Source organism: Anomalospiza imberbis, chromosome 5, assembly GCF_031753505.1.
Source record: "Anomalospiza imberbis isolate Cuckoo-Finch-1a 21T00152 chromosome 5, ASM3175350v1, whole genome shotgun sequence".
NCBI lineage: Eukaryota > Metazoa > Chordata > Aves > Passeriformes > Viduidae > Anomalospiza > Anomalospiza imberbis.
Genome location: NC_089685.1, coordinates 27,807,868 through 27,824,310, shown reverse-complemented (window position 1 = coordinate 27,824,310; position 16,443 = coordinate 27,807,868).

The following is a 16,443-nucleotide window of genomic DNA, read 5'->3' as shown; positions in this document are numbered from 1 at the left end:
CATCTTCCATACAGAAACTTTGGCCTATATTGGATGTCTCACTCTTCCTGAGTGCACTGGAGAATGTTTTGGAAGCATGTACAACCAAAAAAAGGGCACACAAACATATTGCGCATTTCTGCAAACTATCCTCTCTTCCTTTGAAAGCAACTAGATGTTGGGTCCTTGACTAAGGCTAACACACAAAGATTCAAAACAGGCAAGAAAAAAATGGACTATGCAGACTGCAAATATAAATGACACCATGCTATCTCACAAGGCTTTAACATATGAAACAAAAATGAAAAGAAAAATATAAGAAATTAGAAGAAAAATTAGTCGAATTATACATAGCAGCCCAAACAGCTGTATAAATCTTGTGAATGTAGTGCTGTAGTGTTTAAATTTCACACAGCATTCACATTATATTTCTACAGTCTACACAACAAACAGAAGACGGTATTTTTTTATATAAGGCCTTAAAAGAAGTATTTGGTTACTGGCTGCCAGAAGAAAAACAAGTGAAGCATTCTTTAAGCTCCTTGGGAATTCATATCTCACACCTTTTTTTCAGTCCTGTTTCAATCTTCCCTATGTGGCTGGAGTATTTGATTGTTTACTGCTCTTAGCAGTCACAAATGCCAGAGTCTGCAACATGACTTGCAGCCAAACATATTCTGACAACACCTGTAAGCATAAAGCTCAATGACTTGGAAAAAAAAAATTATTAATATGGTGCAACAGTTCTTCACAATAACCTGTCCATTGGAGACCTCAGGGAGGTGTAATTAGTAATTTCTGATGAAGAGGTACCATGACCAGAAATTCTGACTGATGGCAGGCCTTGGAGTCGGCTTCCCCCACAGCTAGGCCTGGCACTTCTCGCCTGAGAAATGATCTGGGGAAGCCAGCAGGCTTTAAAATATACTGTTCTTAAATGCAAAGCCTCTAGTATCTTAGGAGCACTGTATCTAAAACATAGGAGCAGACATATTTTATTATTATAAAATTATGAATTCTTCACACTTTTGTACACAGGGGGCAGATTACTTCCCCAGAGAGCAGAAATAAGGCAAGCAAATACTTAGACTTAAGCACACACAGAGCCTTGCCAAGGAGAGCAGAGCATGCTTGAGTTTTATTCCAGAGCAACACCACACCAGCAGATTCTACAGCTCCCTGAGGCAGCTTTTTCTAAATAAAAGTGGACTATCTCTGCCAGGGTTGTTTCTCTTACGAGGCAGGGAGGAAGGTAGAGTTTGAAGTTTCCCCAGGCAGCTCTAAGCCCCCATTTCCAGTGCTGCTGTCACAGCTGGGGCAGCTGTAGCTGGCAGGGATGGCCAAGTGTTTTGCAGCCAGGTGTACTTCCAGTCTTAAACATTGACTCTTACACTTCTGGGGCATCTGGCTGGTTTTGATACCAAACCAAAATCTGTGGCTAAATAAGGGCAAGAATATTAAACCATGCAGCTGACTCCCAAGAATGAAAGAGCAAAGTAGAAGAATTTTCTCTTTGGTCTTGAAGAGACTGATCAAATCCTATCGTAAATCTGAATCAGAACCATATCTTTACTTGCAAAGAGAATTGATAAGCAATATAAAAATAGGATAGCAAAACAGTAATTTCTCCTCCATTATGGGAATTGCACAACCCAAAATAAACATTTTCCTATTCACCAGCTGAATGTAAAAGTTATTTTCAAGGCTGACAACTGCCTGATCTATTTATGTAATTTAGAAGTCTGAAGTATTTATATTATTAAAATCCAGCATGTTGTAGAGATCTGGTTTTGTTTGAACAGGTCCAAGGCACAGACTATAGTGAGATGATTTTTTTTTTCTGACAAAATGGAAAAATGAATGGAAATTAATGGATAAAAATGAATGGAAAACTCGCTGAAGGTCTAGCGAGTAATTGTTTTATTTAAAATAACAACTCGGGTAGTATTGGAAGGACCAGTTTTCTACTAAGACAAATAAAATTTAAGAGAATTCTTCCTATGTGAATTGGAACACACTGCTAATTTTTTATTTTATCTGACCTTCCTTGGCCATCTTTTTATTCTTATTATGTTTCTGTATACTTTTTTCCTGCATGCACAGTATTTATTTCAAACCAAAATACTCTCAACAAAATGAATGAAACAGCATATTTTAACTGAACTCTTTAAGTATAGATTGGCTAAATAAGGATATTAGATGAGGGACACACTTTTGCAACCTTCTCCGTCTTTTATTGGGTTTTTTATTACAAAAAAATGCCACAGAATTATACCATTGCTGTTTTATAGAAAATATACGAGCGAAGTCAGTTTTTGCAATGAAAGTTTCAACTACTGTTGTGTCAGGATATTACAGCTTTATTATTTAGTTTACTGCATGATCCTATCAGGTTTCTGTCAATCCTCCCTGTTTCCAAATTTGACCCTGTTTCCAAATTTGAGTGTTAGTAGCAGCTTTGGAAGGATGGAGAGAGTCAAGAGAGGTGATAAATCTCTTCACCTACTCATCTAGTTCACTGCTCAATCTCACTGAATATAGAGAACTCAACCTTGTTTTGTACAGTTCACAAAAAGAAGGCAAATTCTAACTCCAGCACAAAACATCTGTGGGTTTGCTTTTCGTACGCTCAAGCAAATTATTAGAATCTGTGTAAGATTAAATGTCAATGCTTTCATGGTTAATTGACATACATTATCTAACGTTTATTTCCGTAATTTCATTTTGCTGTATTCCCTGCTCATTTTGCATTCTGAAGGAGAGAAGGGCAGTTTTTCAGCTGACCTAATGAAAACACTGCCGTGACAAATGAGAAACCAACCTGAGTGCAGTGGAGTCTGGCTGGAGAGAATGCTAATTCTGTGCCTCAATACTGCCTTCAAAGAGATTATTCAAGGCTCCCTCTGACACGGAACACAGCGACCAGCCAGCAAATGCTAGAAATGAAAATAACCTTTATCTGTTTTAACAAAAAGGTGAACTAAAAAAAGCAGTCAGTCTTACCCTTCATGTTTACTATTAGCAATGAATGAAGTGACTTTATTTAGTGCTTATTCAGTAACTTTCACTGACAGGGTTTTTACTGTAGATTTTTTTAAATTAGTAAATCAGTATAATTTAATCACATTAAGGAAAAATATGTAAAAAATAAGCACTAAGAACCTGATGTGTTTTTTTTTTTTAATTACCTGTTACTGAGATCTAGAAAATGCCTAAGAAACCTGAAAAAGAGATTTAAGCTACAGTTTTGCATACAAAAAAAAACTGCATACACTGAAGCTGTGAACTTGCTATCCTTGTCAATCAGGTGGAGTTGTTTATAGAATTAAAGTATCAAACACCCAAAAGCATGAAGACTACTCAAATGAAAAAAATCAGGCTCAGCCCCAATCTATTAAAGATGAATGAATGAACCAAAGTCAGCAGATTAATCTAAATACTAAGAGTAATGAAAACCTTTTTAAGATGACAAAATGTACAAGTGGAAAAATTACCTGAGATTTCTAAACTTCTACCTGCAGAAAACCAGAGTGATATACAATAAGTAGTTTATGCTACCATGAATGCACCTAATCATTAGTACTAATGTTTTTTTTCCTGATCAGTATTCTTAATGAGTTTTAAACTTACAGTAAGTGCCTAGCCCTCCTGAGAACTGAATCTTAAAACAGGACACTACTGTGACAATTCTATTAGAAGGCACAAGTTTTTAATATCTAAAATTGCTGAAATAATTTAAATATCTGACAAGAAAAATCCACAGGTTGCCAGCCTCACATAAGACATATTTCAAGGGCAGAACTGAAAACAATATATATTGTGTAGATAGAGCAGTTCAAAAAAGAAAAAAAAAATGAAGTCTTACAGCAAAGAACTTGGAAAACTTGCAAAGTTCACATTATTTTTAAATGTATTAAATAAAATCCATAAAACACGCAGTTCTCCTTAAAGTCTCAGAAATAAGGTGTATAATACTGTTTAGGAATCTGTCAACCCCTCTAATAGCCAGATACAGGTGGTGAACTCCACAGCTCAGTTGTACTTTGCATCCTTTCCTCAGGGCACACAGCTCTTGGAGCTGCTATAGGTATTAGAAAAATATTGAAACAACTCATCCAGCAACAGCTGTTAATTGTCCCCCAAAAATGCTCCTCTGACAGAGAGAGAACATAATGCTTCTCTTGTGGTTTCCCAGGATAGATTCCCTACCCTGAGGCATCCTGCCATGTCATATGGTACAGGTCTGCTCCTGTACATTTCTAGAAGGTGTTTCTACAAACTATTCTGATGCTCTGTCATTCTACAAATGACAACCATACGTGAATGGACTGTGGTTCAAGTTCACATTCTGTATTACAAAGATCAGTTGATAAAGCCTTTAAAACCTCTCAAGTGGACAAGTGTTTCCTCATTCCCAGGAACTACTTTCCAATCCAAGATTATTACTAGCTAACTGATGGCAGAGTTCTTCAACAAATCCATCCTCCCTATCTTCAGCCTGATGATCGTAAATGTCAAGGCAGCATTACTTGTCATTATTTATCCCTCACTATTTTCTCCCTCAGTGGTATTATTGTCACTTGATTCCACCAGCTTACTGTACATTAACTTCAAAGGTGGCAATTTTTAATCATCATGTTTAGTTGTAGGATTTGTAGTTTCCTATTACATTTTCTTCCATTACAGTTATAAGCAGGAAAAGGTAAAAGCACTACCCTTCTACTGCCATTTGTTATCTTCATCACTTTGCGTCAGTTTTATCTTAGTTCTGTCTTGCCTAAATGGTCTGAAGAGGTATTGAACCAAGGGCTTTGATATTCACTAAATGCTCTTTTTACATTATTCATGGACAACTGTCAAAGCATCAATAGAGTCAGTAAACCTTTCTGCATGGGAAAAACAGAAAGCTACAAGATACACTGCACAATAGGTAGATGAAAACTGTTTTCTGGGTATAAGATTTACATTTTGCATGCATCAAGATGGATGTTTAACATGTTTCTAGGATGATGTGGAACACCACCCCTGGAGCCCTGCTGGCCTTCTTTCCCCCCCCCCCCCCACCCCGACCTCAGCATTTTTGGGCTTAGCCATGGAGACACATTTGAACCATTCCATGAGCTGCATTTGGCTGAAACTCTCTGGCTTGGTCAATTTTACAGTAACAGAAAGAGCAGATGCAGTGGACTGAAAAAACCTGTTTTCACCTAAAAGTAAAGTAAGACAAAGTCACCTTGAGGAAAATGCCATTTGGCACTGAACGAGATTTCATCCCCTGAATAAGATCTTAAAATGTCCTCCAAGTTCATTCACACAACAGACTGGAACATGGGTCATGTAAACAATCCCTTTCCTTCCAGCCATCTACATCTTTTAGAAATTACTAACAAAAGACATCAGTCTACAAAGACCCTTCCCACACTGTTTCCTCCTCATTTACTTTCTCATCTCTTTAAGATCAGCTGATAATTGCTTCTGTCTTAAGGGATGGTAAAATGGGCAGTCATCTTTCTTACTTACTTATTTTATACAAGGAAACACTAAAGCAGCACTGTCATGAGGAGGTCCCTTCCTCTCTGACACTTTCAGTGACTGTGAAACTCACCTGTTTCTCTTCTTATTCAAAAAGACCTTGACTCTGCTGTGAACTAGCACCTTCAAACACATAACAGGAGAGAGTAATGCTGTACCTGTGTTCCTGAGAAAATATTTCTGCAAAAGGCAGAAAAAATTTACTAAGGGGTACAGAAACAGACCAAAATTATTTGGACCTAGTTTAAAAAAGCAGAGGTAAGCAGAGGTGAGGCAAAAGCAATAGCTTTCCTGTCTAGTGGACATTTGGGTAACTACACATGAGAGAATGGAAATTCACTTCTGCTGCCATTTTTCAGCACTGCATATTCCCAGACAAGAAATGCATGCACACATCATTGGAGAAGACAGAGCAGAACCTTACATATTCTTTTCAAAGGACTATTTTTGACACAGTAACATGTCTTCAAAACTGGGAGTCACCCCACAGGCAAATTCCCACAATTTAGCTTAGCATGTAAGGAATTCACCTGAGGCAGAAAAACCTCAGCTGAATTGGGCTGAAAGTCAGGTCTTCCAGTTCTTGGTTAGTGTTCTCCAGAAAAAGACAGCTAAACCATCCTCTAACTGTAAAAGGTTATTTCTTAAAAAAAAAAAAAAATCTCAACACCTGAGACCACACTGGATTTTGCCATAGGTCTGCTCTGACATGAAAGCATGAGATATTCTTTTCTTTGAACACATGCAGGACACTGACCTCTTCAGAGGATTTAGGTAAAGCAGTACTTAAATCAAGATTCATCCCATCTCATTACAGCACTTCACAGAGAGGTCCAAGTTACAAAAGCCACCATGCAGTGTAGGCTCATTATGTAATGAGTGGAGAGAGAAAGGCACATTCAGGCTCTGATTCATGTGTGGGGTATGTATTGGCTGCAAAGAATAGTAATGTTTGAAGATGGAACAAAATCAGTGTAGGAACTTGGGGAATTATCAGTCAGAGAAGATAGCCACTGTATTAGAAACCTCCTATTAAAGTGGGGATTGGGATTTGGGCACCAAGCCCATTATTAGGCAGAGAGTTCTCATTTAGATCTGTTCTTTTGCCAATTTCTTAAAGCAAATCAAAAGTTTAAGAAATAAAGTAACATTGGGATTAACCAGTTTTTTACCTGGATTTGCAGATAAAGATGCACTAAGTACCCTGTGCTTGACTCAATTCATAACAGTGTGTTAAGCCATTAAAGTTCTGAGGGCAACTATCAACACTGAAACATCTTATTCTGCCTATGTCATCTCTTTACTGCTAAATTAATATTTATTATTGCACAAAATAGCTGCAAAATGCAACCACTCATTTAAATTGTCTTTAGGGGTTATGAATAGTGACAGGCACAAAATGGACTAATAACTTATGGTCAGAAGCCATTAAGGTAAAATGACTGTATTTCAGAGTATAAATGCAAGAAACAGTAAAACTTTAACTAATCAGGTAGGAATTCAAATAATAAAATAATTGTTTTCTGGTTACCTGCATGTTCCCTGAACTTATCAAATATCTTTAGACAAGTTATTATGTATCAAATAAATTTGGACAAAATGTGTTCTTATTCAACTATAATATAAGAACTTTCTCTATGCTGGACAGTATATGCAATGCTGACAAATGATGACCCATACAAAGATTCCACAACAGGAATACAGGAATAGTACCAATGTATGAATTATAATTACTTTATATTATTAAATATTATTTTTAATATTAATAAAATGTATTAATTATTAATAATATTAATACCCAGATCATCAATTACTCTGTGTACTTGGGGACAGAAATAGCAGAATGCCTACTTCATCTCATTAATTTTTTCTCAAAATATGATATGTAAGTATCTAGTAATGAAAGCTAAGTAGTCACTAATAAAATATTTCTTTTAATTAGCTCAGTTTGTAGATGGTTGTATTCAGTGAAAGAAAATGGCATTGCTTCTACAAAACTGTATAAGAGAATGATAGCTCAATATGCAGAACTTCTAAACTGTTTCTCACAAATTGTTAACAAGTTCCTTTTTCTATCACTTGCTGATCAGTTGAACATCTTACAGATTTGCAATGTCAAAATGAGAATTACTCAGGAAAGGAAAGTATTAAAACCATGCAAAGTTCAGGGTTGACAGTCTGAGTACAAAGCAAGACTCTCCTCTAAATGCTGCTGCCTAAAAAAGCGGAAAAAGATGTCTGCTTCATCATCCAAGTTAGTCATCTGTACCGCTGAACATCTGGAGGAAGGGCTCTCATTTGAGGGAGCCTCCTTCTCACTGCTGACTACAGAGAAAGCACAGAATGGTAGTTGAACTGGACACACACCTTCAGATGACTAAGACTTGCTTAAATGTCTAGATGAGTCACTGGTTGCCACCAATGTTTAGTGTTCTAAACCATTTTTCTTTTTAACTGCAACAGTTCAATGATCCAGATCATTGTGAGGACTTCCAAGTACTAACACCAATATAAGCCAGAGGACAAGAAGATCCAGCTTAAACCAAGGAGGATGCCAGACCTTCTCTATTGATGGCAGAGCAGATTTATAGAAGAATAAAGAAAATTGCTTTTCACAGTACAAAGAATGCCATTATTTTCTCAGTGTTTTTGGAGTAGAAATTCTTTCTGCCTGCACAAGCAGAGAATTCACTGAGTAGTAGTTTCCACTTATAAGTAGAAAATTCTGCTTCTTAGTGATTTCTAATAATTAACTTTTCTGATGTTTATTTTAGCTAATTAACTAATATTATGAAAAAATATTTGATGCCAAAATTATAGTCAACTGAATCCCATGATTTTGATTGTGATCAGTGATCTATAAATATTACACTCTTTATCACTATTTCATGGACAAAGAAAATTATCTCAGCTTTACAGTTCTAGAAAACAACTTTCACAGTGTTAAAAAGCATCAATATCAGATACAGGAATCAGTACTATCAGATACCGAAGCTAGATCTTGGAGCTTTAAGCAGGTAAATGGACTAAAATGACACTTCAGAAGGGAAAGGAGTTTAGGTCACTGAAGAAATTGTCCTGGTAAATATACAGCCTTATACAGTTACAGTCTACCAGCTACTACAGGTATGACAAAATTCTGCAAGGTTGTCTCTCTAGTTTCAGAAATAAATTTATGATTTTAAATATTTAATTATAAGCTAAGGAAATTACAAAATCTGATGTACTTGTGGATAGCAACACAAGTTATAACTAGTGATCAAAACAGTAACTGGCACAGGACTAACAGTAGCCCAGCAGATAGGAAAGGTGGCAACTGTAAGATTACTTACAATGTGCAGATGAACAGGAACTGGCAACATCCCACATATGTGTTAAACAGCTGGAAGTGCAATTCCTCTTCCTGCTCTGAGACAGGGCTTCTACCAGCATCACAAGTGTTGACACTTCATAGGGAGTGGAGAAAGGAGAAGTGGCAGGGGAAGCTGGCAGCAGGTCAAGCAATTCTATGAAGGAGCTGTACAACTGCAATTTCTGCAAGGCAGTAAAAAACCTACATCTCTATTTTTTAGGAAATGCAGTTAGCCAGTCGTAAAAGCACAGTACTCAGGACACCAGCTGGTAGGTGGTGCATGACCTGAATAAAAACCGATCCAAACATACATAGAGGAGAAATGTAGCTCAGGTCTAGGCAGCTAGACCCCACAGAGCAGCTCTTCAGCTGGGGGACACAGTATTCAGCTATCAACCTGTCTCAGATAAAGACGTTTTTGTGAAAAATCCCAGGACTATTTCCATCCAAAGCACCTAGTCCCAGGAAGACAGAGGACTACACACAAAGCAAGGACCTTCTGACTGCACCCAGTAAACTCGTAGCAGACCAGAGCACCAGCAGTGGAAAGTGGCCCTGGCACAACGCACAGGGGCCAGCAGGACCACCTGGGAATACAGGCACAGGAAGACACAGGCAGAACAAGAGTACTCTAAACTCTGCAAACAAGCTCATCTCCAGCGAAGGCCATTGCCAAAACGAGATGCCAGCTGTAGGTGGTAGACATAGCTGACTCCCTCTGAACAGTTCAGGTAGACTCCATTGTTAGTATTTAAAATTTGGGAAACATAGCTCCATCCAAAATCCACACACTCCAAGGAGTAAAATGAGGGAACAGATGATGAACACTGTGCTATATCTGCACAATAAACACTTTGAGAAGCAGGAAAACAGAAAGAATTACAAAACCAGCATTGGAGTCAATATTGCAGAACAGCTGTCAAGGCAGCTTTGCAGATTTAGTTTCAGATGCTTAGCAAGCGTAATGGCATCAATTAAACCTAATTCACATTTTAAAATATTGAGTGCCTTCAGAACAAGTACCAGTGGGAGAATGGTATTCTACATAATACACTGGTCAGCAAGACAGTTTCTTCAAGGAATTGCTCTCTCTTCAAGGAAGATACCAAAAAAGATACTCTAGTCTCAGTATTTTGACCCTTTAGCAAGTGACAGGAAGCAGTGAAACAGAGGGTGGTTTCCTCAGCCTGATGAGAAAGCTCAATGAAACAAGCATGTATGCTGTCACTGGCACAAACCTCCGGCTTCTCAGTTACTGTACGTAAATCTGCCTTTTTTTATCTCCGTTTGATTCAAAAGCTCCCCAGATGAGAGAACTAGGAAAACAACTTCCCCTCTTCCCATGAGTGTAGTTTCCACACTCTCAGCTCCATTCACACAGAAACACAACTAAGGACCTTAACTTCAGTGACCAAAAAAGTCATGTGTCAGCCCTGCCTCATAAACCCCATGCCACATTCCATTGTTAGTGCCTGAGTTTACCTATTCAAATTCATAAAAGGATTTGTTAGCTTTCTGCATCAACAATTAAAGACTGTATTCACCCTGCTCCAGAGTGCCAAGGGGTAACCAGGAATGCCCAGGCAGCGGACTCATCACACCCGCATCTCCTGTCTTAGCAAGCAATCATACATGCAGGGTTGATCATCCCACGGAGAAGATGGTACCTTTTTTTCCCCATCACTGAATTTAATTTTCTCAATTTCATTCTGAAGTTCCCCTTAATGGTTTCTTTAAATTCACAGACCAGGCTATTTTTCATGGCACCACGTGAGTGGGCAAATGTGTAGTAATGAATTTGGTTGTACATAATCTATTTGCTGGGGAGAAAAAACATTGTACCAAGCCCTTGTACCACTAAAAAAATAGTAATCTGTTTGCTTCATTTAGTAATATTTAAAATTCATACAATTGATCATATATAAAAAATTGATTAATTTTCATAGCAATTGATTAATTACAAGGATGTTTCAATGTGATTGAGTACACAATCTCTGCAGCAACTGTCATACTTTAAAAATAGCAATGGGGTATGTTTCCCTAATTGTCAGCTGGAAGTTTTATTAGTTAAATGCTAAGTTTTAGCACTTACTTTCAAAGAGATAAGATAAATATGAATTATTTTTTCCAGTAATGTGCATAATGTGCATGCCACCCAAAAAGACAGTGAATACAGTCTGGGAAAGTTTGCATCCTTTACATATCCCTTATCAATCCCTGAGGCACATACTAAATATAACCAGGGTTAATTTTTTTTTATCCATTTATTTTTCAATTTATTATGACTTCATACTTGGTGACGCCATATATTAAAATTATACTAGGCTGGTTTTAGACATTAATTAGTTCTATGTAAAACCCAACAGCCTTATTAAACATAAGTAATTACATCATCCCTCCAGAGCACAAACTGAATTGAAGCTACCTAATAAATTCTTTGAGCAAAGACAACACATACAAGAGAGAACATTATTCGACCATTAATTTTTATTATATGAGCAAAAGTAGATCATAGCAGCTCATGGGCAAAAAAAGCAAAACCAGATGTTCTAATTGTCAGCACAGTTTTAGCGTCTGTTAGTAAACAGAAATGCTAACAGGTTTTTAAGTATTTATTATGTACATTTGTACATGATATTTAATCTGAAGTCAACTGACACTTATCTTGGTAAAATGAGAGCTTTTTGCTGATGATGAAAAATGCTATAAGAAACTGTTCTCTGTTATAAGAAACTTTACAGCATTGCATATTTTTTTTAACTCATACTACTGAGCAATTTTAACAGATAGCACACAATATTTACTTTCTTAGCTAAATAAACTATCAACTATTGCTATATGACTTATTTTATTTCAGATTTCAAGAGGAAAACTCAAAAAAGCACAGTAAGGAAAAAAAAAACAGAAAATACTTCCACAAAAATAACATATTTTAACTTTTTTCATAGCAAAACATTTCTCTATATCAATCAAAATTCAATTGAAATTTCAAAGAATTTTAAATTCTGTGAATTAACTGAGTTTATTTTAAAAGCGGCTCTTCATTGTCCTGAAACTCTGGATCATCAATGTTGTAAGACTAGAATTTACAGGCTAATAAAATCACATAAAAACATCCAGATAAAAAGCAGACTGCAGGAGCGCTGAAAAGATTCAGTGTTTCATAGCTATTTCTTCCTAATTTTTTCCTCTAAAATGCCAGTTAATTTGCTGACAAAGTATTTCTAATAAAGCAGTATTTTCATGCACACAGTATTTTTTTAATATGTAAGCATGCTTACGTACTTACATTACTGCATTCTCAGTACAATTTCAAAGCACTCCATAAATAAATAGTTTAAATTTCTCACATGAAAACTTTCATGCTATGTGAAAAACTACTAAAAGAATTCATCATGCAGGTGATCTCTGATCACCTTATACTTGAAATGAAAAAAGAAAATTTAAAAAAAATGGTAACTTGGTAACTTCAGTACAAGTAAAGCAGCCTTTTATAGAAGCAGAAAAGCAGTAAAGAAATGTTTTACCAGGTCACACAGAAAAAATTCCAATCATCTTTCTTAGTCAAATCACGTTTTAAACCTCAATAACCACACAATGTAAAAGAAAGTCAGCCAGCATTGGTAGAGTGGAAGTACTTCTTACTGCTAACACCACTAGTCATATGTCCTTTCGCGTTTTTGATCTTCAATCAAAAAAACAGAGAAGGAAAGGCAGTGAGAAGAGATGGACAGAAGTGACGCTGCAGACTGTGGTGGAAGAACATTCCAGACTCCCAACACTGAGTTGGCGAATAGTCCTGAAATAGCACAGCAAAGTGATTGGAAAAAACATTCAAAACAGGCTAAAAATCAAACATTTAGCACACTCAAGCTTAAAGAAAAGCTGCATTTTCCTGCAGAGCTGTCTGCACAGCAAGCCACAGGCAGCGCCATGCATGAGGTTCGCTGTGCGGGCAGGAGCCTCCCTTCACACCACGTTGCTCTGAACCACTGAAGCACATTCAGGACAAGCTGCACAGCACGGTGGCATGGCCTAATCAACATGGAACAAAGCCATCACTGGCACCAGCAGCTCATCATTTACAAACATGTGACTAACATGAACATAGGGGGATCTTTGTTCTCATTCTGAAGCAATTATCAAAGAAGATTCAATGTGGAAAACTGACATAAAGGCATGTGCAGGAAGGAAGCTCTTCACGGGATTTATCTGAACACAGGCTTCAAAGACTAGAGTTTCTCATTTAGGAACTTAATATAAAAAAATAAAGTTCAAACTGCTTAATTGTTCTGAATTCACAGAATGATAATGAACTTGCTTTGAAAGGTTTAAACTAGAATTACACATTTACTTGACTTTTATCATGATATCTATTTAGGAAATAGAAAAACTGTGATTGCACACTTACACCATTATGAGGTTAAGTATTTCAGGAAGAAAGTTTAAACACTGGCTTTTATTTGGAAAATTGGTTTAAAATGGGAAATTAAAGTATTAGCAGGAGCTGATTTATGACATCACAGTATCAAAATATTAAATCACTCTCCTGTTCACTAATTTCCAATGCTCACCTACAAAGCAAGCATAACCACCCATAGCTCAGCTCTTTATTTCTGAAGTCAAAGTACTTCAGTGGTCTGGTGAAAGCTTCACACATCCAGAAGCAGAAGAGAGAATCCCAATGAAGCTCTCCTCCTCCAGCCTTCAGATTGTGTAAAATGACATAGTTACACCGCTGCCTACAGAAAGAGTTCTACAATGGACCTGCTAAGATCATTCTTGTGTGTGATGAAAGGTGAACCCAGGTTTGCCACATCTACCTGCCGATCTGGATTAAAAGTCTTAAGAGCTGATCAAAAAGTAGTATCAGGCTACACAGATTGACATATATTCTGGAATGCTGATCAAATAAGTAAGCTGCCCTAAAAGAGGACCAACATTAATAATAATACAAAAAAGGAGTGGGAAATATAATCTCTTCTGAGATCTTTTTCTGTCCCTTATGCTCTCAGCAATTTCTAAAAATATTTCTGCCGATATATTGTTTTGTGTCAAATAAAAACTGAAGACATTTGAGTATATGATCTTTGGTTTTTATGCCTCATTGTTACAAAATTAGCCTCAGATACATTATTCAGAATAGAAACAGTTTTAAATATTAAACGCAAAAAGTGTACATCTAATACTTGGACCTGTGTTTTACCTGAACATTTCACATCCTGTTTTTGCCCTAGGAATTGAATTTTATTATTTTCAAAAGAATTAACAAAATTTTAACTAGGGAGAAACAAAAAAGACAGCCTACATGAATTTTTTAATGCTGAAACATATCTGGTATACAAGATCAGTATGCACAAATGTCTAGTTATTTGTGTTTACTTTCAGCACACCATTTCAGAAGCATTTTTTCCAAATAGCCACAATATTAATATCTGTTCTTCATTCAATGAGCATTCATATTGAATAGTTCCTGAATGTTCAGAGTGTATTAAACATATTTATTTTTCTAGTTCATTTTCATGTACTTACAATTGTAAATTTAATTGTATTGCAGCAGGCATTTAAAAAAAATAAAGCACTTGGTTGGTTGGGGTTTTTTTAGTGAAATTGGGGAAAAAATTGAGCAATTCTTTTTTGAGTTAAAATCTACTACATTCCACTTCCAGAATTAAAAGCACAACCAAATCCATCTAAAAGTTCCTTCAAGACCACCACAATTATGGAATGGTTTTCCAGATATGTACAGATGCACTCAAACATCAGCAAAAGTGTGTTTTCAGCTTTCCAGGCATACTTGGTTCAGGCCTCACTTAGCATTGCAGAACTGTCACTCCACAGGACTTTCTGCATACTTTCAGTCTAATAAACTGTCTGAATAAGCTGAATGATTTAAGAAACTGGACTATTCAAGCACATTTATCACCTCCTATCACCAACTTACTTCCTTCAGAGCCCTTCTTCTGGGGAAAGGGTGTTTCCTATTCAGTTTGTTGTCCTAAATCACACTCTGGCATAGTCCCTCTCCCTTTCATCGTGAGTGAGAAGCGAAGAGTGTCACCCAGCCCACTTTTATGGCAAACCTGGGCTAAACTTGGGTAATGTGCATGTTGTTATTAGGCATCTCCACATTGGGTAGTTTCAGAGAGATTATTTCAAAACAGGATGATGAAAAAAGGTTTGAATTCCTCTGACCTAGTCTTTCATATTTTTTTTAAAAACATGGGTCTCAGGCACTTACATTCACTTCATGTTCATAGAAGTGAATCAATATGGAAATATATCTATTCCACCTGAGTGATTAACTCAGACATAAATATCTACCTTTTAGATGCTTCAGCTGGGTTACATGAGTATCAGCAAATTATTTAAGGAAGCATTCTGAGGGATCATGAAAACATCCCAGACTTCCCCACATTTCCCAAGGCCTGAGCACAGAACTGCAGAGGAGCAGGGCTACCACAAGCAACAGAAAGACAGCAGCAATGGCTCCATACTGTGGGCACTGTCCAGATTTTCTCAGCTTCTACCTAAAAGAAAATTCTTTGCATTTTAGACTCAGCTGACAACACTCTTTTGCCTTTAAGAGGAAGATAAAATCATCTAAGGGAACTAATTATGGAAAGGAATCTGCGTATAACTATGGAAGTAATCTTTTCTCACTTCCCCAGTTAGACGGGATAAAAATACTTCACAACATTTCCAAAGAGTTAACATAATTTGTTTCCAACCTGTTTATGGAGTATTATTCTCAAGAGATCAAATTTAAAGAACAGGGGTATGTCTAAATGCAAAGGGAATACACATCTGAAGGTACTTTACTGCAACTCTCAAGCAATCAAGCATAAGGAAATACTTAATAGGCAGGAAAAACAGGAGATAAATGAACACTGGAGAAGGCATTTTTATTCAGTCAAGTAAAATCATAACTGCAACATAAGAGTAACTTGATTGGAATTCATGTAGCTTAGTAATTTTTACAGTATAAAGGTTTTTCCTTGCTTATTAGATTACTGAATTAGGTGGTTGAAGTCTAAAGAACTCTACTGTTCTTCCAACAACTTGGGTGAAATTCATTACTTCACCTGATTCTATTTTGAAAATAGAGCTGCTACAAGTCACTCTTGAGTGTAACACCATGTCAAGAACAACACAATAATATGGGTTAGAGGCTTTGTCTGGCTACTCTGAAAGAATCTACTTTTATTCTGGTATTTGCTGTGTCACACAAATTGTACTATGCTGAGGATGTTGCATACTCTGTCACTGATTGTTTAACTACTGGAAAATTGCCAATAGAAAGAAAATTGAGAAGTTGTTTTAATTAAGTGGTTTCCTGACAAATCTTGGATGAAAAGTCTCTCTTCATATAACTTTTGAGCTCTACCTCTATCCCATTCTTCATCTCCATACTTCTGTATCTCTATCTTCTAAGGATCTTAGAGTTTTGCCAATATTTATTACACTTCACAGCAATCTTATATGGAAAAAAATGGATCATATCACTTTATGATAAATAAACAATAAAAATATTGTAAAGTAAGACAACATTATAATGGATTTGAAAATACTTCACTTAA